Consider the following 27,823-nt stretch of genomic DNA (forward strand, 5'->3'; position numbering starts at 1 on the left):
CTAACTAAGCCACCAGGAACATTAAAGAAGTAATCCAGTGAAAAAATTAGCTGTGTTTCTTTTTTAACATAAATCATTGTGGCCGTCTACAGTATAAGAAGAAGCTAAGTAACTAGCATTTTCTTTGGTCTTGTTTTTTCAGGCTGCTAGTAATGCTTTATAATTCTTCAGAGGTTCCACAGTGTCATGCAATTACCATGTCAACCACAGTCACATGAAGTACTGAGCAGAGAGACTTTGGAACACCCCTCTGAGATCTGTCTACACTGTAAATTTCACTCTTTGTTCAATCCCCCCACACCATCTTCACATGACCTGCTAAGAGTTTGAGTCTGTGTGTGTAACTGGCAACCTTAATTGTCTGCCCTCCAGATAGATGTTGAAAAGGAGTTACTGATATGTATGAGGACAGCTAAGAAAACTGATGATGCTCGCTTTGAAAGGTACTTGACTTGCTATTTATAGAAAAAAATCCATCCCTATGTGTGATTGCTGCATTAACAATCACACATAGGTATTTGTATTATCAATAATAATCTAATCTAATCTCCAAAAATGATAAAAAGATGATGACTGTTTTGTTTTTGTTTGTTTTTTTCTTAAATGAAGCTTTACAGATTAATTTCATACACTAGCACACTGCTGCTAGCACCACATATTATGTAACGCTGGCAGTATTTTTAATAGGTAACTTTTGAATTGATCACCATTGTGCTTTAGCTAAATAAATGAATCGTCATACAATGGTTGACAATGTACTATTTATAGAGAATAAACTCTGGATTTTCTTTGCACAATCACATACTACCACTTTAATGTATGGATAGCATACTCATAATAAACACATCAAATTCCAAATCAACATAGTAATAATAATCATGCTTAGAAGTAATATACAAGCCACAACATTCAGTATATAAGCAAGGGAAAGAGTTCCATCTGCTAGTCACCAAACCCTTGGCAGTATTTTCTGGTTAGGAGAAATGCAGGCATTAGTAACCCCCCTGAAACATACCCATTCAATGCTGGAAATTTGCCACGGACAAGGCACAGACAGCACTCAGTCAGCTTAACTGCAATGCCAAGAGCTCAGGAAATATGACCCTATAGAGAATTTTGCATTCTAGCATAAGTAATCTATCACTACCCAGCTAAATCACATAAAAGTAAACACTATAAATCTTGATAAAACTGTATAAGGAACGGTCATACATACATTACACACACACACACACACACACATATAAATATATATATTTTATTTTTTATTTTTTTTCATACAATTTACTTTTATAAGCATATTGGAATAAATAATAATGTACTACGTTATTTGTACTATTGTATTAACAATTATTTTGTGCTCCTGAAGTGGGACATAGACCATACTTGCCGACTTTTCAGGAATGTCATGGAGGTTCCCGAAATTCGGGGAGCTCTCCTGGAAGAGCAGGCATCCTCCTGAGTCTTGGTAGAGGTGGGGCTTAATGATGCAATTTGCATTATCAAGCCCTGTCCATGCAACGGAATGCCGGGAATTTTACAATTTCATAGCAGGGGGCCCCCTCCTGCACTGGTTTTGAAAGTGGGAAAGTATATATAGACACTGCTCCTGATGTTAAATGAAGTGTAAGCTTCTCATGGCATTAGATACATCTAAGCAAATGCTTCATTAATTAAATACTTTTTTTTAAACAATCACAAACAAAACAAAAGGAACCATACAAATCCCCTCCTTCTATACAACATCCTAACTAGGTGGATACAACATGAGAAATAAAACACAGGTGATAATGCATGTATAGTGATCAAGATGAATAAATTAACAAATGCTTTGACAGTCATTTTGACTACAGTACATAGGTAGATCTGCATTTTGCAAAGTATTCATCAGAAAGTAGGAGGAAATGTGAGGGTTCAAAGACACACCCTGAACTATCAATGATAAGGTAGAAAGGATAAGACATAAGGTGTCAACACCAAAAACTAGTCAGTGGCGCACGCAGGGGGGTTTCTGAGTCTCCAGAAACCCCCCCCTGCGCTAACTAAGTGGCCGCTATAGCTGCACTGTCCTATACAGCAGCCGCGGCGCTGTCAAAGAAGCGTCCGCGGCGGTGTTGTAGTGTATACAGCACCGCCGCGGACGCTTCTTAGACAGCGCCGCGGCTGCTGTATAGGACAGCGCTGAAGAAACGGAGCAGCTCTCACGGGGGGTGGGTTTTTTTGGGTCGGGGGAGGGGGGGAAACCCCCCCCCCCCCCGACAATCCTCCGTTCGCCCCTGCTAGTTTATCTGACATAGATGTATGACATATTGAAATCACGTGACTAATAGGGGTGTCAACCTTTGGACAACTCTTCCCTTATAATCAGGTAGCCCTCCATGTAGTCCCATTCATTAGGTTACCTGTAATTAAGATAATGAACAGCCAGTCTAGCTGCCCTGTTCAGGTACTTAAATTTTTCCAGAAAATAGAGTATGGTACATATATCTCCTGACTGGAGAGAAGTCATAACCAATGAGGTGCTGTATACACTGCACTCACTACATTCTTGCAGCTGGAATAACTAGAATAGGTTCAGTCACCCACTCAGTCAGTGCTCTTTAAACAGTGTTGTTCTAAGTGGGTACACCCACTGAACAGCTTCATGTGGAGTGCTGCATAAATAGTTGTCATTTACAAAAGTAAAGACAATATTAATAAGTGGTTCAGATAAACAGAAAGCTATATTTTAAATGAATGACTATAAAACAACATTAACAAGCACACTTGTGTGAATATAAAACTGCACTATGAACAACAATGATGTCAACAGAACACTATGACAATAAGCAACATAACAAAATGTATATTAATAATCATATTGTATTGTTTGCTAGAGAATGATTCCATAAACACTGCATACAATACAGGTGTGTGGCAGTCTTTAAATGTGGTACAATTTTATCAGATCTGTAATTAAACTGTTCAACTTCAGGAATGATTTGCTCTATACTTATAAATGTATTAATTCTTTGAATAATAGCATAGTTTTATTATATAATAACTTTATCTACAAGTCACTGGCTGTAGTATAGATTTAAACAAACAATACTGTATATGTCTATGGGCTCTTGGGACCATTGATAATTAAGCTGTTTTGCTTGACACGTGAGGCAGTAAAACAAACAAACTGTATCCAGGCAAGAATTGCATGCACTTGAAAAGAGCAATACACACAGGACGAAGTGGAAATGTAAAAGTGGCGGCATGAGAAATGTAATGGGAACGTACAGTAAGTGAATGGAATTTGACAGTGTTACAATGAAGGCAGTAGTAGAAGTGACATTGTGGCATAACACTGCATACACCCCCACTTCGACCACTGGCAATACAGATATAAAGAACTGCCTTTAAAAATTCCCACTTAAAGAACAATGATTTAAACAATTGAATCCAAAGGTTTAAGATGTGGAGAGGAAAAGCTAAAAATAAGCAAGAGGTGGTGAAGCTTAAGGTCTTCCAGGACATTAAGAGGTCAATTTGACTATCTGCTGTTAAGATTGTGATAGCAATGTATATAATATATATAATTTTTGGGGGAGACATTACTCAGGGATAAAACAAGGAAAAAAAGCTACAATTTTTCCTATTAATTGTTCCCATAATTACTTTTACTTACTTAGCATAACTCTAGAATGTACTTTCCAAGTTCCCCGGAGAATCGGAATACCAACTAAGGGCCTGATTTACAGTTTTTCATATTGAGTCTTTTGTGTAAACAAAAAAAATGTGTCAGTACACTTATATAACCTTATACAGTACAGGACTGCAACTGTATTTTAAGTAGCAGGTTAAGATTAGAGCAACTTTTAATCTAGTGTGTAGATGAGTCCATTGCAAAGATGTGACCATCAATATCATCATGACAGAAATTTGAATCAGTCCTATGGCACCCACAAAGATATGCCTCCTAAAATGCTAGATCTGAGTAAAACTTGGAAGCATCAGTAAGGGACATGGTTGAATTGCGTCCTTAGTGAAATGTAACAGCCTTGACACACACCTCTGAGTTCAAGGGGCTGCATGTCTAAGTTATGCTCAACTCCAAATACAGAGGTCAGTTGTGTGTATACACAATGCAACTAAATTTACACAAATTACATTTTCACAGGCCAAAAGAACCAACATCTAATTCTTAGTGAGGCCCTAAGTGTACTTTGCTTAAGGTCTGAGAAAATATTAGTCAAACAGTTAAAAAAAATTATTTGGAAAGTTGCGTTAATAAGGGCGATTGGCCATATGAACACAGGCAGTCAGTAGCAAGATATGGCTTTTCATATTTGGACCTATAACATAAGGTTTACTCACTTGTGCAGGGTATAAAATAATTGCAGACTCATTTGAAATTTGACACAAAATCTTGCATATTTATAAATGTTGTAGTCATTACCAGGCTCTTAGTTTTATGTTGCATTTGCCTGTCATAAATCAGAGATTTGGCCAGAAATCTGTAATTATACAAGAGGCTAAACAATTTATTTTAGACGTTTTCTAACCAGATGGTCAAATTTAGAACTCAGCTTGATATTTTGAGTAGCATTCAAAAAGAGTTATAGAAATCCCCCCAAAAGATTATGCACAATGTGACGAGCTGAAGCGGTTCGCTCTTTCCATCTTCTGGCTGCGTCCCAGCTGTCATGACAATAGCCAGGACGTCACTTCCGCCTTCTTAGTTCCAGCAATCATGCTTAGTTAATCAGCGCTATGTCCCGGGCAAGTGTGGGTAGCCGAGCGTGTACGCATTAGCTATATAATAAGTTAGTGGAAGTACCCGGCGTTGTCCGGGTATAACTCTTCAAGTTATTAAGTTATCAAAGAGTTGGATGTAAATGTCAACCTTTTAAAAATAATTAGCAGTTTAGCAGCTCTCAACACCCATGAGGTGGCTGCCCTCTGTTGTTTTTGTCTTTATGTTAAATGTCACCCAAATCCATTTAATGGAAGGTCCCAGGTCAGAGTTCTTCCCAGCGTACACCAACGGTAGATCTGACTGGGAATCTAACCTCACTAAATCCTTGCCAGGATCCAACTAGATCATCTTGCGTTGGCTTCATCCTAATCAGTGCAGGGGTGTCCGAATGCATAACTGGACTGACAAACAAACAGACCAATGTTTTTTATTTATAAGATTAGGCTGCATCTGGGGTTAATTATTCCATGCTGGTGCCTGACTTCTGATTGGCTACTGTTGGTATTTAAGGCAGGGAGGGCTTAGCCTCCCTGCTGGTTATATTGTCCAGTGTACTGCACCTTGCTGACCTGCTCTGTCCTGTGACTACTCTATCTTTGATCTGACTCCTGTTGTGACCCTTGGCTTGTTTTTGGACCTTGCGTGAATGCTGATTGCCCCTGAACTCTTCATATTTATTTGATTGCCCTTGCTTGCAATCGGCCCTGACCTCTGGTGTGTCCCTGTTCATCCTGCTCGCTACTGACCCACGAGCTTTGGACTGTCTCTGGCACTGTATTTCGGTTACCCTCCACCTCTGTGCTACGGCCGCCACTGATAAACTTTTACTATGCTAGAGTGAAGTCCTGGGGGCATCCGAGTAGCTTTGAACGCAACTAGTTCTATGGGAATAGAAAACCTCTATTCCATCTGTTCTAAAAGTTTATCTAGGTAGCCGTTAACACACAAGAAGTACATTTTAAAGCACTGTTCATTGCTATTTAATTAAAGCTGCACTAACACCTACAAAATACTTTCCTAAGCTGGCCCCACACAGTAGTCAGAGCCCAGGGGATTACGATGTGCAGCTGCTTTCCTGCGGTTCCTCCGTTTCTCTCACTCTGTGCAATGTAATGTTGGTTACCAAAATTAGTTTTCAGGTTCTGTATCATTGAATTGACAGAGCACTGGGACAAATGCGAGTATGCAGACTGTGGGCTATTTTTACTGGAATTATTCAGGAGAGCTTGTTTTGTTTTACATTTGGACTATGATGGATCGAGAATGAAGAAATAAATATTTTGTTTTATTTTAATAAAGTTGTGAACGGGGGCTTCGGGAGTCTGGGGTCTTGATTTCTTTTTTTAAATGCGTGCCCTCCTCTTATAGTGCAAACCAGCCCAGGTTTTCTAACTTTCGGGCTGGTCGGAACTTTCCTCTTTTTACTTTAAACAGCATCAGCTCTGTGAAATCAGAACTGGCAGTGGGTTCAAGAGGGGGTCATTTCTCAATATTTTCATTTGTGAATCCCTGATTTGCTCCTATGCACTGTACTAAATTCGTTGTGAATCTCAAATTTGCAGTAACACAATACAATATTTGGACACAGAATGCCACAAATTCAACACAATGAATTTTTTAAAATGTACATGCAGAAAAAATTAAACAAATCATCAAGTACTAGGTTCATCTTTCCATATCAATGTAGGATGACCGTGTGCTAAAAGACTGGTCATCTAAAAGTTTTTTGTGGCACTCCAAGATACTGTGAGAGACAATAAGATTACAGAAAGTGATGGACACCATTAATCTAGCTGTATCTGGTTTTACTTGCATTCTGAAAAAAGGAGAAAATTTAGCAAACATCTCTTATTGCCTCTCCTGTAATATTTAGTCATCTGAATTGCAAATTGCATGAATCCATTCTGGGAGGCAGCATGGAAATCTAAGATAGTGGCTTCTTAACAGTGTCAGACAAACCTTTCCGCAGTTGATGTTTCAAGACAGGAATAATCTGTGTGTTTGGTCCCATGACAAAACTCAGAATAATATTTCTTTGCAGTCTTGTTACCATGCTACAAGACGTACATTGTTGTCTTAGCTACAAAAGAAGAATTCTATGTGTAATCATTTACAGCCATAGATGTAAAAAAGGGCTCAACATAATTAAGGACAGGACTTTCCTTTTCCACAAAGGACAACATTTTTCATGTTTAATATTATATGAAAGAAGAGATAACAATTGTTGCAAAAATTTCTGAAGGACATTTCATTACCATGCAACTAGCAGTAACTAGATGGGCTGCAGCACTAAAGCATCTATGTATTAAAATATAAGTATCATTTCTTATTGCCACATATCGCAGTGATAAGAAATTACATTTCAGAGCAATTTATCAAATTAATTTAGATGGGATTGCGTCGGCGAAAAGTGGCTGTCCTGGCAAAGACTAATTCCCTGTGATATCTTAGCTCGACGCCGTAGCAAAATACTTCACATCTTGGTTTGTACATTCTTGTATTTACAGGGCATATGAAAAGTCCATTCATGTGCAGATTGTATTGTAGTGTTTGTCATCTCTCCGATCCTGCTGCTGTATCAGCCCTTAGTGCATGGCTGACACAGTCCTTGCGTCAGGTGCTGAATAATGATTCAACATTTAACAGGCCTGTTTTCTGAACCCTCCCAAAAATCAAATCTCAGCTTTTCTTTAAAAATGATAATGTGAAGCTGTGCAAAATGAAGGAGGGGACGTGCGGGGGAAAGAAATTAGCCTGACAGTTGTATAGTCTCAGATACACAGAGAAGGAAGGGCACAGTGGTGAAGAGTGGTATGTTTCAGGAAGCTGTGGCAGATACTAAGGTGTATTGCTTCTTAAATGTTAAAGACTCATATCTGGAAGCTGAACAGAGCTGATGGCTCAGCGCTAGTTGAGGTTGTCTCACTCTGGTACAGCCCACCATAGAGACACCAGGGCAAGACATAAAACATGATCCATCCATGGTGTCTTCCCTTACTAGAATACAACTATTGATTTACTGGGAAAGCAGCTACCTACAAGGCCAGCCAAATTCAATCCAGTAGTGATTGCTGAACACACATGGTCACCTGCCATAACAGAGCTCCATTAAATTACATGAAAGAAGGGAGCAGTGTCCAGCCTGCCAGTGAGAGAGCAATAAGACCTACTTCTTCTCCTCTCTGACAGGCTTGACAATTAAGCATGCAGGTAAGTGTCATCCACAGACTTTATTAGCCAAAAGGCGAAAAGCTATGTTTTTGGACACTTGGTAAAGTAACACTCCACCATCCCCAGAGCTCTAGAAAGCAGCATGATTTTGTTAAATGTAATACTGGCGCGCCTGTTTGGATGACTGCAGTATTGTGCAGGTGGGTTTAACAATGTTTTTAACAGTCTGACTGTGATGTTCTAGAAATGTACCGTATATCAATCCTGGACATTGCAGCTTAGTACAGTAAATTCAGTCATTAATACCCCATTCATACTGCACTAAAAACTCGGGTTTTTGCCAGGTAAAAAACCCAGACGACCCAGGTCGAGCTGCAGTATGAATGCTGACAGATCTAATTCCCTGGTCATCAAATCCGTGAATTAGACCCGGGACTTTTGGTTGGGTAATGCCGGGTCTGCCCCGGTGAAGCCTGCGCTATGAATGTTGCAACCCGGGTTTTTTAACCCGGGTCTCACCAGACACAATGCTAAAGTAAAAAAAAATGCAATAAACAAAACAATCACAAGAGGAGCCAAGAGAAGCTCCTTTTGATGTTGCCATGGAGACCCCGGGCAGACCCGTGTTCAGTATGAACGCGGTCTACCAGGGAATAGGACTCCTGGGGAGCCTCTGTCCCCTGTCCCCCGGCAATATCCCAGGTTCATATACCCAGGATATTGCCTGGGCAGCAGTATGAAAGCGGTATTATTGAAATTATTGTGGGCCAACTCCTGTTCAGGATATTTTTTGAAATGCCGACTAGTAGTGTAAATGTATTTATTTTAAAAAAGAAGAATGTAGTGAGCATAAAAATAATAATTTCAGAGTGCAATATCATGACGCTTAAGTGCGCATATGTAATTAAGTGAGGTGAGCACCTTGTTTCACTTAACTTCATTACAAATGCACAAACAGAGATATTAGATGTGGAGACTCTTCCATCTACAGTGACCTGCTTCTGCTGTTGTGGTGTATGGCCTCTAATGTGGCTTGTGACTGACAGTTAATAAGAAACCGTAAATAAGCACAATTCACATCACCTGCTGGGGAAGAGCTGCAGGATGAGAAACTGGGACACAACTGGATGAGTGACAGGTCAGGAGTAGGTGGAGACATGAGTAGCTGCCAGTGCTTGGCATTACTGCATTCACTGTGCATTTAACTGAGTGAGAAAAGTGCAGCAGAAACTGCTGGACTCTTCCTACTCCTGCTTACCTTGTCTTTTTTAAGAGAATACACTGCCACCAGGAGCATGAAGGTGTGGAGACGCCGGCTCCACAGACGGGCCGCGGGCCAATCACGGTGCCCGGCCACGGACCAATCACGGCTCCCGGACGTGATGAGGTCATAGGGAAGCGCCCGGCACGGAGATATGGTCGGCGGCCACGTGGAGGGCGGTCTGTTCGGCGGGAAGTCAAGCTGAAGGAAGGACGTCCGGAGAGAGCAGCAGCACCCACAGTAGCAGCAGCAGCAGCACCCACAGTAGCAGCAGCAGCAGCAGCACCCACAGTAGCAGCTGCAGCAGCACCCACAGTAGCAGCAGCAGCAGCAGCACCCACAGTAGCAGCAGCAGCAGCACCCACAGTAGCAGCAGCGGTGGACATCACCAAGACCAGTCCAGACAGAGGAGCTACTCTGTCTGGTGAAGGCAGAGCAGAGCAGATAGTCACGGAGCCAGAGCACGGCAGGGAGCCCGGGCGGACAGCATTAGCAGGACCGAAGAGGAGCTACGCTGACGTCGCGAGCGGAGGACCTAGACCAGGTAAGACCCCAGTGGGGACCACCTCTCCCGGGCCCACGCCCGCAGGCTATCGGACACTATTTACTCGGGCCCAGGGCCTTCTGCCGGCGTCCATTAAGTCCGCCTTTCCGTTTGGTAGCTCCCGTTAGACCCAATAGGGCACCAGGCCCTGAGTAGATCCCATAGGGCACGAGGCCCTCAGGTCACCCCCAGGCTTTAGGCCCCGTCTTTGAACCCTGTCTTTGTTCCCCCTCTCCCTTTTCCTAGCCGTATCACCTTGGGGCAGAGTAGGGCAGGAACACACACACTCCTCTTTGATATTGTACTTTGCCTGGTTAATAGTGTCCTGGGTATTGTACTGTGCAATTGAGTATTGTATTGGGAGTGTTGTACTGTCAATTGAGTATTGTATTGGGAGTATTGTACTGTCAATTGAGTATTGTATTGGGGGTATTGTACGGTGTAGTGGGTGGTTGGGGCGTGTTGTGTCTCCCTGCAGGGGTCGGAAAGTGGTGTGTTGGGACTGACCACCGGGTGGACTCAACTCGTCCCTGGGCCGTGCGTACGGCCTGGGAAGGGCAAGTAGGCGAGCTACGTCCCACCCCAGGGAGAAGGACCGAGGAGGGTCTCCCGAGCCGGTAAGTATTGTCTATCCCCTCTCCCTTCCCCCTTCCGTGTAGACTCTGGTGGGGCAGATCCTTGGGCGGCGGTGTGGCACGACTTCTTCGCGGGCTGGGGGAGATCAAGGTCTCCCTCGGTGCCTTGGAGGTAGTGTAGCACAGCCCTTCTGAGTTCCGAGGGCGGTTCGGGCGTTCCGCGGTTCCACTGGGGCAGTGCAGCCCTGCCCTTGTGAGTTCCGGGGTTGGTCACGGCCGTCCACGGTTCCATTGGGGTGTCTGGCCTGAGTTCCGGCAAGGTTGCCTGACGGTTCCAGGGCAGACGGTGTCTCGAGGGGTAAAACGAAGTCCGCCCGCACGCCGGCAGGAGACTGACGGTTCCGGGTGGGGACTGTGATACCTCGCGGCGCACCGCCGGCGGAGTGAGTCTTGTCCCCACACTTGTGGCCCTCCCCAGAGGGGAGTAGGGAGTTCGGGCGAGAACGTTCTCTACCCCGAACTCTTGGAGCCGCGTGGCTTGGCCAGAATAAAACGGAGAGTCGCCAAGCGGGGCTGAGTAACCCTTTAGTCCTGGGCGGCATTCCGGACACCCCCTTCCTCTACCCCCATTGTTTTCGTGCCTCTGTTCCTCTCGCACGCAGGAGGGACCGTGACTGCAGCAGAAGCCTCCTGCACTTGACGGATTCCGCCCATAGCGACCCTCGGGATCAGGTGAGAACCTTTCCTCATTACAGGGGACTCTTCGAGACGTTCTTCGGGAGTACCGCCCTCACAAAGGAACAAGTGGAACAGCATTGGACACACACACAAGGTCAGAGGACCTGTTGGTTAGAATTAAAGCCACACCCTGGGTAAAGCACTTTTTGTTTTTCTTAGGATATTATATTTTATTTATGTTGGTATGATGCTGAGTATTGCTACTACTGTGTTTCTGTACTTATTACTTGGCATTACTATTGCCCGGGCATATTATTAGTCACTAAGCATTACTAGTGCTTAACATAGTGGGCCATATTCATTAAGGCATGCAAACTGAACATATTCAATTATTGGCAACTGTTAAAAATATATTCATTAATGAAAAAACATTAGAAAAAAAATAATTCTAAGTTTTCACCCAAGAAATACATATATCAGGATGTTATTTATGCCTACTATACATAAAATCCATTTACCACTGCTCTTGATTGCACACTTGTGTTCTCTGGCGTAAAGTTTGGTTCTGAGCATGCACAGCGCACTTTAACGCAAAATTCGGCATGTATCTGCATTCAGGCTCACTGAGCATACCATTACCACTGCTGGACATATGACTAGACAGAACAACTGCTACTATGCATATCACTGACAATATAGCTACTGTTTCTAGGAATATTAAGAAGCTATTTACTACTGTTGTGTATTATAGTATAGCTACTGCTGGCTACAATATTATGTTCCATTTACTTGCCATCAAAATTAGTATCCATTGTTTACTTGTCACCAATATGGGCTCTGTATAGTATTTGAATAATTTTAAAAAGTGCTGATAATGAAAGTCATAAGGATAGCAGTTGCATATGCTTTAAGAAGCCATTATAGAATCACAATGGATTGTTAAAACAACAATAAAGAAAAATGGACCAAGCCAGAACACAGTTGAATAGCCCATAGTTTTTCCGATACACCAGATTTCTTCTGAAATGTAAAATATCAGCTACAATCTAGAAATAAAATAACGTGGGAAATATAAATATGGCATAATAAAATATGTAATTAGTAAACAGGTAAAATGGTTAAAAAAAACATCATATATTCTTGACATAATATCTTATACACAAGTGTAGTATGATTAATAATTTAATGACAAGCTGGCAAACTTACAGTTGTATATAAAATTACTAGATAGACTGAGACGACTGAAAGAAGAAATATTTGCAATACACTGTCGACCTCATTCATGAAGAAATATAGTCATGGCCAAAAGTTTTGAGAATGGCACAAATATTATTTTTCACACAGTCTGCTGCCTCAGTTTCTATTACGGCAATTTGCATATACTCCAGAATGTCATGAAGTGTGATCAGATGAATTTCAATTAATTTCAAAGTCCCTCTTTGCCATGACAATGAACTTTATTCCAAAAACAACATGCCCACTGCATTTCAGCCCTGCCACAAAAGGACCAGCTGATATCAGGTCAGTGATACTCTAGTTAACACAGGTGAGAGTGTTGAAAAAAAACAAGGCTGGAGATCACTCTGCCATGCTGATTGAGTTAGAATAACAGACTGGAAGTTTTAAAAGGAGGGTGGTGCTTGAAATCATTGTTCTTCCTCTGTTAACCATGTTTACCTGCAAGGAAACACATGCAGTCATCAATGCTTTGCACAAAAAGGGCTTCACAGTCAAGGATATTGCTGCTAGTAAGATTGCACCTAAATCATCCATTTATCGGTTCAGCCAGGACTTCCAAGAGAGTGGTTCAATAGTTGTGAAGAAGGCTTCAGACTGGTCAAGAACATTCAGCAAGCGCGCGGACGTCTCCTAAAGTTGATTCAGCTGCGGGATGAGGGCACCACCAGTGCAGAGCTTGCACAGGAATGGCAGCAGGCAGGTGTGAGTGCTTCTGCACGCACAGTGAGACGAAGACTTTTGGAGGATGGCCTGGTGTCAAGAAGGCCAGCAAAGAAGCCACTTCTCTCCAGGAAAAACATCAGGGACAGACTGATATTCTACAAAAGGTACAGGGATTGGACTGCTGAGGACTGGGGTAAAGTCACTTTCTCTGATGAATCCCCTTTCAGATTGTTTGGGGCATCTGGTAAAACGCTTGCCCTGAGAAGATGGGGCATCTGGAAAAACGCTTGCCCTGAGAAGGTAAGGTGAGCGCTACCATCAGTCCTGTATCATGCCAACAGTAAAGCATCCTGAGACCATTCATGTGTGGGGTTGCTTCTCAGCCAAGGGAGTGGGCTCACTCACAATTTTGCCTAAGAACACAGCCATAAATAAAGAATGGTACCAAAACATCCTCCAAGAGCAACTTCTCCCAACCATTCAAGAGCAGTTTGGTGACGGACAATGCCCTTTCCAGCATGATGAAGCACCTTCCCATAAGGCAAAAGGGATCAGGGATCAAAACATCAAAATGTTGGTTCCATGGCCAGGAAACTCCCCAGACCTTAATCCAATTGAGAACTTGTGGTCAATCCTCAAGAGGCGGGCGGACAAACAAAACCACAAATTCTGACAAACTCCAAGCATTGATTAGGCAAGAATGGGCGGCCATTATTCAGTATGTGGCCCAGAAGTTGATTGACAGAATGTCAGGGCAAATTGCAGAGGTCTTCAAATTGAGGGGTCAACACTGCATATATTGACTATTTGCATAAACTTAGTGCAATTGTTATTAAAAGCCTTTGACACTTATGAAATGCTTGTAATTTTACTTCAGTATACCATAGCAACATCTGACAAAAAGGTCTAAAACCACTAAAGCAGCAAACTTTGTGAAAATCAATACTTGTGTCATTCTCAAAACTTTTGGCCATGACTGTACACAATGATCGCAATTTGCGTTTTTTTTGTTTTTTTTTTAAAGATGCTGGTATATTAAGTATACACACGTCCCTATTCAACAAGGAGGGATCTGAAGATAAATCTCTTGAAGAATATTGTTCTAGGTCTGCTCTGCTCTAACAGACAAGACACTGCAGAATACATCCAACATCCTTTGTGCCTGAGTCTTGTTCACCCTCCCTTAGGATGTAAGCTCACTTGAGCAGGGCCCTCTTCCCTCCTGTATCCATACCTGTTCTTCTGCTCCGTCCTTACTGCATTAGCCTGCCTGGAGTTTCTGAAGTTTGGTATTTATTGTTTATTGTCCAGTAATGTCTTACCCTGTATAGTCTACTGTTTTGTACAGTGTACGGCGCTGCGGAACCCTTGTGGCGCCAAACAAATAAAGGATAATAATAATAATAATAATAATAATAACACACGTGGAATATCAAGTCACACAAGAAAAAAAAATTCAATTAATCTCACCTGTTAATAATATAGTCATAATACATTTATTATAAAGTTATTAAGGTCTACTGTACATAAAAGGAGGATGTAAATTTAAAATGTGATGGCAGAATTATAGTTGGGGTAAGGCATATCCTAGATCAACTTTAAATTTCAGTGTACAAATAAGCTATCAAGTATCTGTGCGCTACATGAAAAAGCAGCATTTAACTTAAGTGCAAAATAATAAACTAATTTGCACCCCTTGGATTGCAACATGGTTTCGTCCAGGAGAAAACATACTCATTTTTTTGCCTTAGTTTCCTTAATGAATCAGGCCCACAAACTCCACAAACATAGGGCTCTGGTCGGAATCAAACTCATGACCCGAATCCGAGAGGGAGCAATGCCACTATGCCACCTTGCTGCCTATGCTTACAATGCTTTGATTGATTACTAAACAGTCTAATGGTTCCTCCCCTGTCCTTTTGAGCACATGGAAAATTTACTGTTTGCTCTTTTATTAAAATGGCCCTATTGACAATCTATCTATATTGTAAACACTTGTAAATATATTTTTAATTACAAGTACATTTTATTTTTTTATCCTCAATTATGAACTAGTATCATTGCACTATTAACATAAGCACATACTTGCCAACTTTGACAAGAGGTGGTCTGTGAGATCGGATAGGGAGGTGGGCGTGTTGGGGGTGGTGCTGGCGTGGTTGGTGCCATTGGGCCCCATCCCCGAAATGAGCATCAATGTTGTTGTCCAATTACAGCAGGGGGCAGGGCCACGATGGCACAATTTGCATCATAAACCCCACCCCCACCACTTTAGTAACCGACAGGTTGTCCTGCTCTCCCGGGTCCCAAAAATTTAGAAGTCTCCCAGAAATTCCGGAAGAGTAGGCAACTATGCATTAGCTGTTCAGTAATAATACAGTAGGATCCACATAGTCTAGACTCCAATGGTTAGAATAATAAATACCTCTATCAAAAAAAAATGTGCTCACCTTTTACAGCATTTCCTGGGTACCAGCTATAATAAGTTTGTGATAAGTCTTTAACCCTTTAACATCAGGTTTGGTTCACAATGTGAGTCAAAGGGCAGAAATTTACAGACAATTTTATTGTGGTTAATAAATGGATTCCCAGCTAATAATGAACTCAGTTACATCAGCACCAATGTTTTCCCATTTAAACAGAATGCCAGTGATAGCAAATGATCCCTGGTGCCCTATGTTGCAGCTACTAAAATATAATTTAGGTGCAAAATTAGAATTAAACCAAACAGATAATTGCTTTCATATTCTAACTGGCATTGGACAGATAAAAATTAATTGCTTATTGGTTGTTGTGTTTCAAGCAAATTTTGCACCTAAATGCAATGTTAGTAGATAAACACTATTATGTCCTACCATTTGGAAACAGCCAAATATCTACAACTTATTTATCATGGAGTTTTCAAAGTTCATCACTTGTGTATAGGAATATAGTATATAATAAATATAATATTATATGCCTCCTGTTTTGCTATAAAGCATTTAAGAACAATTTAAGAACAATACACAATGTTCTTTGTAAAATGAATGATTAAATAGAAAAATTGCAACCGTTCCTCCAAATTATGGACCATTTCCATCACACAGGCTTTTAAAAGATGATTTTTTTTATTTCTCCAACTTTTACATTAATAATGAAGTATGTAAAATGTGAATGTTTTGAAACTGGTTTGACCTATTAAACAACATTGTTACTAATATTAACTATAATACAATTGCTATTAGTAATTAGTTTACCAATTCCTCTAGCTTGACTGCGCTTTGGGCCAGTTCTAGCTATTTTTGAATAATATTATACTATAACATGAAATGGTCAATAGAAAAATAAAATAATTAAGCAACTGTCACATTTCACAAAAATCTGCACCATAAGCTCAGTGATTAGAACCCAGGGCTCATACCTATGCATTTCCTATTATATCAACTACCTCCCCTCCTTCTCTACATGAACACTGCACTGCACCTTTGACTAAATCCCCATTCACACCTACATAAAATGTGTATGCTTTAAATATGGACTATGTAAAACATGCGCATATGCTAAAATGGGGAAACAGCACCACATTAGCTTTAATGCGCAGCTTTAATGTTTCACAATTGCCATTGTAAAGATAGGCCCTTACCATTCTGATTAAAAAAAATGTGCATACAGCTTAACATCATTATTGCAATCCATTCACTCACACTTGGGGGTAAATGTATCAAGCTGAAAGTTTACGGCGGGTTTGAAAATTGGAGATGTTGCCTAGAGCAACCAATCAGATTCTAGCTTTCATGTTGTAGAATGTAGTAAATAAATGATAACTAGAATTTGCTTGGTTGCTATAGGCAACATCTGCACTTTTTAAACCCCTTATAAACTCTGAGTTTGATTCATTTACCCCATGACATATATTAATAAAATACAGATTTAGGATAAATCGGTGTTATTTTATGTACATGTAAATGAGCCCTAAGCCATTTGCACTTCATTATGCACTTTGCACCACACTTTGTACGTTACCACTCCTTTTCTATATAAATAGAGTTCTGTTAAGCATATTTTATTGTAGTCAACTCAGGGAGTAAATTAACACCCTTGCTGTGCATGTCACCATGGTTTTCTTGTAATCTGAAACAAAGTGACATCATAGTAAACTACTGTACAGTTTCTCTTGGCAAAAAATCTTGGACCTGATTCATTAAGGATCTTAACTTGAGAAACTTCTTATTTCAGTCTCCTGGACAAAACCATGTTACAATGCAAGGGGTGCAAATTAGCATTTGTTTTGCACATAAGTTAAATACTGACTGTTTTTTCATGTAGTACACAGATACTTGATAGCTTATTTGCACACTGAAATTTAAAGTTGATATTTGTGTGCTACATGAAATAACAGTCAGTATTTAACTTATGTGCAAAACAAAATGCTAATTTGCACCCCTTGCATTGTAACATGGTTTTGTCCAGGAGACTGAAATAAGAAGTTAAGATCCTTAATGAATCAGGCCCCTTGTCTTTAACACACACTTAAACCAAGCAAAAACGCTTAATCTGGCACACCTGTGCTTCACTAGATTTTAATTTAGCCTGCACACTGATAGAAAAAGGTTGCCAACCCCTGTCATAGCCTGTCCATTTCATATAGAGATCAATGAACCCAACGCCTAGCTAGCTCTGCAATCACTTTGGTGAAGACAGCGAAGCACAGGCATGAGCAATGATGCTTGTATGCAGGAGGCATAATCTGTAGATAACGGACTGACTGACATATGACGACATGATAGATAGATAGATAGATAGATAGATAGATTAGATAGATAGATAGATAGATAGATAGATAGATAGAGAGAGAGATGTTAGTCCACATCTGGACATAATTCACAAGTCACTCAGGCACACATAGATGCAAAGCAAACCTTTTAAAATTATATAAGAGGAACATACTTATCAAAAATGACTCCAAAATATAAGGTATCTGCAATAAGCTTTTAAGCCTTATGGCTACCTGGCTTCTGAGACTTGTCTTGCAAGAGTCAATATTGTTCAAGAAGAAAACAGCAATACATAGAGATAAACATATACCAGGCAAGGCAAGATTACAAAGTTAACTTAAAGCACTCTTTAGATATCTAAGATATTGTTAACAATACTTTTGCTACCTTTCTATCAGTTTTAGAAAGATACATTCTCAGCAATTGTATCAATGTCTTTTTTATATTTTATAGACAAGTATGGTAACAGAATTGTTTTCTGAACAATGTTCCCTATTATCGGTCTCAGTGAGAAGCTACACTCTGATAATATTGTCTGGGTGTTTTAAGTAAAATTGCATCTGTAGTTGCTTATAATAAAAACAAGAAAGGTGCACTAAGCTGCACAATAACACATTTCTTATAAAAAAAAAAAAAGTGAATACAGTCCCAACGGGGATGTCATTCATACTTAATTAACTTAATGTTTCCCTTATTACATTTGAAGAGTCAATTCTTGCAGGATGAACAATATTCTCCTTTTCATTAAGGGTGTGCACCGGGCACTTTTGGTGTTTTGGGTTTTGGGGTCTGATTAGCTTGAGGTTTTGGGTTCTGATTTGTTTTGTCAAAACACCCCACGAAAGGTTTTGGTTCTGATTTTGGGTTTTGGGTTCTGATTTTTTTTTAAAAAAAAAGCATAAAAAGTGCTAAAATCCATATTTCGTTTTTTTTTTTCACTCCTACACTATTATTAACCTCAATAACATTCATTTCCACTAACTTCCAGTCTATTGTGAACGCCTCACACCTCACAATATTGTTTTTAGTCCAAAAGGTTGCACCGAGGTAGCTGGATGTCTAAGCTAAGCAACACAAGTGGGCGGCACAAACACGTGGCCATCGTAGGTGGCTGTGTAGGCTTGAATGGCCTTTTTCTGCTCCTCCATCCTCTGCAGCATATAGAGGGTGGAGTTCAAGCGCGTCACTACCTCTTGGTTTTGTTGATGGCAGGGCATGTTTATGCTTTTTTGATGTAGCAGGAACAGTGAACGTAATTTAATATCTGATACTAATATTTCTGCACTGCAGGAACAGTGAACATAGTTTAATATCTGATACTAAGATTTCTGGACTGCGTAGTGGCAGTAGTAGGCGTACCGCTGCAGGATTCCTCGGATGAATCCCGTATTGAAGAGGACTCAGTCTGGCTGGTGACATGGCCTGCAGGACTAAATCTGATGGAGATCGTGGAGGAGGTTGACGAGGAGGGTGTTGGTGGTGTGTATCCAACAGGATCAAGGGATTTAGGTGTCCCTGGACTGCTGAAGGTCCTAGCCACAGGTCCTGAACTAAACACTGAATTATGAAGGTTCTTCAGGTGACGTATAAGGGAGGATGTCCCTAGGTGGCCAAGATCCTTACCCCTGCTTATTTGAGCTTTACATAAGCTACATATGGCCATACATTTGTTGTCCGGATTGGGATAAAAATAACTCCAGACAGAAGAGGTGGATTTTTTGGTCTTCTGACCAGGCATGACGATGGGCTTTTTCATCCCATGGACAACAACTGTTTCCCCCCCTGGTGGCTCACTTATGATAACCACATCAGCATCCTCCTCGTCAAGTTCCTCCTCAGCGCCAGCTACATCAATATCCTCCTCCAGGTGTACAACATTCACACCTTCATTAGCCAAATCTGTAACTGGACTGTGGGTGATCCTTCTAGTATATGCAGAGAGCGTGCTGCAAATGGTGGAAGGAGCCACCTCTTCCCGTACAGTGATGGGAAGGTCAGGCTACGCAACCACCAACACCCTTGGACTCGCCTTGGGGATTTGTGATGTCATGTGTTTAGAAGGCAGAGTTGTTTGCTGTGTTGTTGCTGACAGCATAACTCTCTTAAATTTTTTGGAGGGCGGGGGAGGAGGAGGGCTTAGATCCTTGGGTGAAGCTGAACCACTAGTCCTGAACACGGGCCAGGGCCTAAGCCGTTCCTTGCCACTCCGTGTCGTAAATGGCATATTGACAAGTTTTCGTTTCTCCTCAGATGTTTTTATTTTCCTTTTTTTGGTAATTTTTGTGAACTTTGGGTTTCTGGATTTTACATGCCCTCTACTAGGAGATTGGGCATCGACCTTGTCAGACGACGTTGATGGCATTTCATCATCTATGTTATGAATAGTGGCAGCAGGTTCAGCATTAGAAGGAAGTGTGTCTTGATCTTTCCCTACTTTATCCTCCAAATTTTGATACTCCATTATATGCAGCACACGTTGTATTACAGTACTATTTTTTAAATACTGCTGGAACAGTGAACACTTTTTAATAGATTGCAGTATTAATGTTTCTGGACTGCAAGAATTTTTTTAATACTTTTTTAAAAAAAATATATATTTTTTTTAAATGATTTTTGTATAAATTTATTTTTTATTTTTATTTTTTTTAAGATTTTTTAATATTTTTAAAATAACTATGCACTTATCAGAACAAAGCACAGGACAAAAGCACCACTGTACTCAGCAGCACAGCGCACTGGCCTTATGCCCCACTGGACTCAGTAAGGACAGAGCACTGGACTGATGCACCACTGGACTCAGCAAGGACAGAGCACTGGACTGATGCACCACTGTACTCAGCAGCACAGCGCACTGGCCTTATGCCCCACTGGACTCAGCAAGGACAGAGCACTGGACTGATGCACCACTGGACTCAGCAAGGACAGAGCACTGGACTGATGCACCACTGGACTCAGCAAGGACAGAGCACTGGACTGATGCACCACTGGACTCAGCAAGGACAGAGCACTGGACACAAGGACAGAGCACCACTACCCTACACACCCTCCCTCTTCCCTGATGTCAGGCGAAATGAAGATGGCGGCCGCAAGGTGAGTATTTATGACATCCGAGTCTCGCGAGATCCGACGCGAGACTTGGATGTCATAGCCTCGGTTTGGATTAGTTTGGCGCCCGGAAGTTCCCGAACAGTGCTCGGATCCCGTCGGATCCGCACTGTTCGGGTGGGCTCGGATTAGCGGAATCCGAGCCCGCTCATCCTTACTTTTCATAGTCATTAATGCTACTTTCAGTTTGCCACCCCAACAATAGCCCGGTTATATGAACCCGGGAAATTGCTGGGGGACAGATTCTCCAGGTACACACGGATCTGCCCGGGTCTCCATGGTAACAACACAAGACGAGCTCTGATTGGCTACTCTTGTGATCTTTAATTTTTTTCTTTAACTTTTCAATAGCTGTCGGTGACTTGAAAAACCCGGGTCTCACCATTCACACAGGCGTAAAGGTTGAGGAAATGGGAGGTCAAATTTAGTGCATGTTCATGAATTTGAGTCTGTGGCAGACATACAAGTGCACCTGTCAGTAGCAGTATCAGAGGGATGGTGCAAATGCATACTGATGATGATGACAGTTACCAGCACTAGCTAACTGTTTCTAATTGGCTGACTGAGGATTCACCTCTGAATGTGAAAGGGTTTTTTTGTGGTTGTGTTTTAGAATTAATTTATTGCTACTTTCAGATTATACCTATAAACTTTTATTATGCTTATGTCCTGATTGAGTATAAGTGTATCTGATGTATGCCCGATATAAACTTGACACATATGCTACTGGTGCAGAGGTGGATGTATCTTGAGATGTGTAGGATTCAGGATATGGGCATCAGTATTGTATTTTTATATGTGTATTTTTAGATATTTTTTTCTTACATCCAACTAATCATCATTATGTTTTATTACAATTTTATTTGGAATGGATTTATTGCCAGGGAAAAGCTTATTTTTCTGTTTCCTATCTATTTAAATTAGGGATGTATAGTCCTCCTCCTGTTTTTCTAATAAAAATACCAAGTGGGGGGTGCCGCATTACAATCACTGTGTGAGTGACATTGTGTCAGTGTTTTAGGTAACCTCTAACCTTTGGTACCCTAGGCAACCACTTTTGTTCACCTATTGATAGTGCTGGCCGTGACTGCAATATATTCCTATTCCAGCTTAGCCACATGTATCAAGAAACTTAATCGCTGCTCCTAACTTGCATTTTTACACAAGTGCAATGTTCTTAACACAAGTGTGAAACATAACTGCATGTGAGTATAAAAACCCATTCTATTCTATGTATTCATAAATAATTCCATTACTACCTGCATCTGTGTGCATTTGTATTACGGCAATGTTTATTGAATGCTGCATGCTCCATATCAGTGCATCAAATCATGTCACTCACACATGTCACCAAAAATTAAATTTACCTTTATTGGCGCGCAGTGTATATATACCCACTAGGGGTTAATGAAAGAGGTAAAACCAGCAATATGCTGTATTTTTTTCCATTAATGTCAATGACGCATGCATTCCAATGGCTCTTTGACATGAATGGGTCACTGACATGAATGGAGCTTCAAAGTTTTGCTAATTATTTCTGTACAGAGGAGAAACATATAACAAAAGCATACCGATAAGCAAAGTAATGCAGGAAACATAATACTGCACATGAGACATAATATCTAGGCACTATAGCAGAGGCAAGAGACAAGCAGGGCCACTAGAGGGGTGGTTGGGTACTAATTACCCGGACATGCCAGGGGGCCAGCCTGGGCCCTTACTGCCGACGTTTTTTTTTTATTATTAGATTTTTTTTAAAATGTACATTTCTTCATTTGTGGTTTTGTTCTGTTTTTTTGTGGGGAGGGGGGTGTAGTTCCACCCCGTTCGTTGGTGGGGGAGCAGGGTAGTTAAGAAAAACCAAAAATATGCTCATGTGATAGCGCCGCTGGCGTCCCTCCTCCCTCCTCCGTTCACACTGAATGTCGGGAATGACGTCATCAAGTCACGCCCAACATTCCGTGAGAAGCAGCGCAGAGAGGACCCAGCAAGAAGCAAAAAAACAGGAAATCGAAGACAGAAGGAAAGAAAAGTGTTGAAATAAACCAATACAGAGGTAAGTAAAAGAGCGGAGGCAAGCAGAAAAGCACAGTGTGAGGAAAAATGGGAGGGGGGGAACAGTGTGAGGAAACAGGGGGAAGAAAGGCACAGTGTGAGGAAAAAGGGGGAGGGCACAGTTTGATGAAGAATGGGGGGGAGAGAGAGGTACAGTGTGATGAAGAAGGGGGGAGAAAGTCACAGTGTGATGAAGAAGGGGGGGGAACAGTGTGACAGTGTGATGAAGAAGGGGGGGAGAAGGGCACAGTGTGATGTAGAAGGGGGGAGGCACAGTGTGATGAAGAAGGGGGGGGAAAGGCACAAGGTGATGAAGAAGGGGGGGAAAGGCACAGGGTGATGAAGAAGGGGGGGAGGCACAGTGTGATGAAGAAGGGGGGAGGCACAGTGTGATGAAGAAGGGGGGACAGGGCCATATTTTCCATTGGGCACGATGGGCAGGTGCCCGGGGGCCCCACGGGCAAGGGGGCCCCATAGGCAGGGCTCTTAATTAGAATAAATAATCCTGCAAAAGAAAACACCTGCAAAAAAACTTTCAATGGTCACTGAGCAAGTACATCTATCTATCTCTATCTCTATATATCTATATCTGTATCTCTATACATCTATCTCTATACATCTATATCTATCTATATATATATATATATATATATATGTAGGGGCCCCGGTGCACTGCTTTGCCCGGGGGCCCATAATGTTGTTAAGATGGCCCTGAGGGGGGAGGCACAGTGTGATGAAGAAGGGGGGGGGAGAAAGGCACAGTGTGATGAAGAAGGGGGGAAGGCACAGTGTGATGAAGAAGGGGGGGAGAAAGGCACAGTGTGATGAAGAAGGGGGGGAGAAAGGCACAGTGTGATGAAGAAGAGGGGGAGAAAGGCACAGTGTGATGAAGAAGTGGGGGAAAGGCACAGTGTGATGAAGAAGGGGGGAGAAAGGCACAGTGTGATGAAGGGGGGCCAGGTGAAGGGGAAAGCAGCATGGAGGGCGCAGTGTAATTATAAGGGGGCACAGCGTGGTCGTGATGAAGGGGCACAGTAATGTGTGTGTGATGGCACAGGGGCCTTGTAGCAATGTAGTGTGTGTGAGGTAGGTGGTGGCTAATTAATGGGTGCTATTTTGTTTGTGTGGCAATGGTGGGGCAATTTAATAGTGGGGACTATTAATTTAAGATGGGGTGGTTTGGGGGCTATTGAATGTGGGGGTGAGTTTGGGGAGAATGAGGTCTCTTTAATAAATGTGACTATGAATTATTTAATGGCAGTGATGGTTGCGGGATATAGGTATATTTATGAAATGTAAACACTATTAATTTGTTGCTGGGGCTGTTTGCAGGGAGGGAAATAGGTTAATTTATTAAATGGGAATACCATTATTTTATTGTTAGGGCTGGAGGAAGGCCTAATTATTAGTCGTGGGTGCTCTTGATTTAACGCCAGGGCTGGTTGGAATTTTCTAAATGTACCCATTTCTTTTTCTAAATAGGGCCCTGACTTTCCAGGATCCAGACAAGCCGCAACTAAAGAAACCCGCAGCCACAGGTGGTGAAAGTGACAAGAGCAGGTAGGAGATAACAGGACAGTCTGTGAAATGTTGTAATTCTAGTGGGACAATTCCAATTTTTGGTGACTATTCTGCCCAATGTAAGGGGCAGGCCAAGATTGTTAACTCTTTATATACACACTACATTGTGCTAGATGTCCTGAAAGTCAGGAGTGCACAACAATGCATGTTTTTGTTCTGTAGGAGGGTGGCCTAGCGTGTTTCACCTGCTAGCCACGCCCCAATGATGCATAGCCACGCTCCCAAACGTATGAAGACACCTATAGCGGCGGTGTAAAATTTTGGGCACTTTGGTTTTTTTTTGCACTACCAACATAGAGGCTACACAGCCCTGCACTGACCAGCCTGGGACCCACACTTATGGTTTCCCTATTAATACTTGTAACCAGTCCATCCTGTCTAGTTGGTTTCCACCCTAGCAGGGCAACCCCACACTCATTGTACACCTGCCTGAATAGGAACCAGTCCACGCTGTCTAATGCTGGGGCTCAGGGCTGGATGAGTAATTGGAGGGGAAACACGATTCATGAATTTTAAGATTACTTATTTACTTTCTGAGCTTCTTTATTCATTTTAATAGTGTATCTACATGTGATGCAAAGGCTGAAAATCCAATTGAAATGAATGAGCTATCGAAATAACTGGGAGAAGCCCCTTACCACTTGCATTCTTAACGCATTCAAGAATGCATGCAAACACATCAAACCGCATGTCAACTGCATACCACAGTCAAAATGCTTATCAAACACATAAGCAAATTCATAGCATTTACCTAAGTTTTCAGGTGCGGACTGCACTTACGTTTTCTTGGAGCAAATGCGACACCAGTGGGTAATGGTCCTTGATGCCTTGTTCACAATGGGACATATGGGAGCCATAACCATACTTTTTATATATCAATCAATATATCAAAGTTTCACTGGAATTGTTTCCATTCCATTCTGTTTTTTTCATAACTGTTTTATTGCAAAGGTGTCATCTATGTATCAATAGTGCTTCTCTCTGCTTATTCCAATATATTTATATAAATTATACTGTTTATATAAACACACTTACCCACACACTTTCTTTCAAAATCAAATTAGTCAATAAATTTGCATACAGATAATAATGTGCAAGCTATTTTCAAAGCAGATATTTCCAATCACATATAATCAGCATTTCATACAAAGCATAATTAACACACATTTTTTTAATGCGTATTTGTAAAACCTGCAAATATGCATAAATAATGAGAGCAAAAACATTTCTTTGACTTGCATTTTTCAAGGTAGATGTTGGCTGTGCAGTACAAGTGAATACCCTATATTACATGGGATTGCTTTTTTTAACAACCTTCTCACAATGTGCTTATATATAATTTTTATGTGATTGCTGGTAATTGACATGACAATTGCTCCCTGTGCAGAAACAATTACATTACCTAAAATGGATGTCTTTTAATTTCCACAAATCATATGTACAGTATCCCAATGAAACGATAAGGAAATAAGATATTTTTTGCCAAATAAATGCTGTAAATAAACACTATTACTAGTAAATGAAACTGTACTCTTGATATTATAAGAGTAGTTAATAAACAGCAAAAAGACAACACAGTGTGGTTGGATGTTGTTTGCATTATACTCCATGGTTGATATATCCAGCACCAAGCACCAAACTATAATGCTAACTCTCATAAGTAGTTAGTAAGCAGCCAGGACCAACCCCCTCTCTATTCATACCTAACCTCTCCATTGTACATGCCCCAGAAAGTGAACACACAGCATTTCATTTTCAAATAAATACACAGCAGATGCAAGTTAGATTCACATGGGAAATGTGGATCATGAGCAAAGATATAGTGTTGTTGGTTTTTTTATTTATTTTCAAATTAAATCTTTTTAATTTCTTTAAAAGGCTGAAGTGCAATGATCAATCTATTCTTATTATAGATTGTATCAGTGTATCAGTATAATAGATATATAGATAATATAGCATTCTTTAGCAATAAAAAGCTTTTTGACACACTTTCTATATGCTAAAAACAGGAATAGTCTGCATAATATACACATATGATCACATGTTCACAAATATTCTATCCATCCCCCTGTCATTAAAAAACACAATTTCCTTGTGCAGATTGCATGCCATCCCCTGGGAATGTGGCCACCAATGATTATTTGAAAGCAACACCAGTCCCCCCTGGTTTATTTCACAAGCTCTCAGACACGTTGAGGGTAGTATTAAATAATAACTCATCATGTCCACGGATGACCTCGACATCACCTTTTTTATTTTCCAGTTCAGCAATCAAAATAAAAAGAGGAACTGTTCAACCGCTTGACGTATCTAATGCTTTGCTTTCAAATGTTGCTGTGATTTTCAAGCATCCTTCCTACTAGTTTTCAACCTGACTGCACATTCAGTCAAAGATCGGCAATAGGCTGGAACCTGTCTGTCCCAAATTCCTGAGATCTCAGCCCTTTGCAAAGAAAGCACTAAATGCAAATACAGCACCTATTAATGTCAACCGTATTAGCTGGTGTTTGACAGAACATAAATCTTCGTTTGTATCCTAGGCTACAGTATATCCTTCATAATTTGACATGCATAATAAAGGAAATGCATTGTACTGTAGGATCATTTAGGTAAATATGCCCTTATTGTAAAATCCTATCCAATTTAGAGGAGTGCTGGTATAATGTCAGGTGCACAACCACACTATAACGTACCACAGCAAAACCACAAGCATTTGTCACAGCAGGATTCTGTCTTCCTTCATCTTATCACGAGACAGCATCCCCCATACCAGCATTGTTTGCTGTTCACAACACCTCATCGTGCCTCTTACCTTTTTTTGTGTCCTTTCCTTGTCAGCCAATCTGTCCAGCTAGGAGTCCCAATACACTGTACAACTTGCACGAGATAAAATCCCAAATGTAGGCATTCTGATTCCTGCTCTGTGCAGAGATTTCCTTGTATATTATCTCCCGATGCTGCTGACTTGTAATCCTGATTGTTTGCATCAATCACGCATCTCTCTGTCTATCTCTTTATCTGTGTATTTCCAGTGCAGTAGATCCTGGGTTTTCAGGCTTCCCCAGTTTGTATTAATGGAAGGTATTAGAAAGCTACTTGCTGAGGAGAGGAGGAGGGGACGTAACAAATACAAAGAGCATGCGCTAGGCAGGTCATTAGTGCTCCTCTTTGAGGCACACAAACACTTCTACTGGGTAAAGAGAAAATAGCTGTAAAATGAGGATTAGGTAAAAGCTGGAACTGCCGGAATGCCGGAATGAGTCAGCTTTCTGCAGCACCCTCTGCTGCTTGGTGTCTTGAGTGAAGCGTGCTGTGTTTTCTCTGCCTGTATAGTGCTTTCTGTTCTGCTACACAGATATGTTCTCTGTAATATGTGGAACAACTATTCCACATATTGAGATGCATAAATATTGTATTGTGTGTGTAATATATATATATATATATATATATATATATATATATATATAT

General features: G+C 41.1%; 1 protein-coding gene across 1 annotated transcript in view; it reads right to left on the bottom strand.

Annotated features, from left to right (window-relative positions):
- PLPPR1 (phospholipid phosphatase related 1) overlaps positions 1-27,622 on the bottom strand; it is a 116,629-nt gene extending 89,007 nt beyond the window's left edge. The window contains exon 1 of the mRNA XM_075210906.1: positions 27,168-27,622. The gene's annotated coding sequence lies outside the window, so the exon portion shown is untranslated. The remainder of the gene's footprint in view (positions 1-27,167) is intronic.
- Positions 27,623-27,823: the final 201 nt, after the last annotated feature.

This window comes from Mixophyes fleayi, chromosome 1 (genome assembly GCF_038048845.1).
Source record: "Mixophyes fleayi isolate aMixFle1 chromosome 1, aMixFle1.hap1, whole genome shotgun sequence".
Classification (NCBI taxonomy): Eukaryota; Metazoa; Chordata; class Amphibia; order Anura; family Limnodynastidae; genus Mixophyes; species Mixophyes fleayi.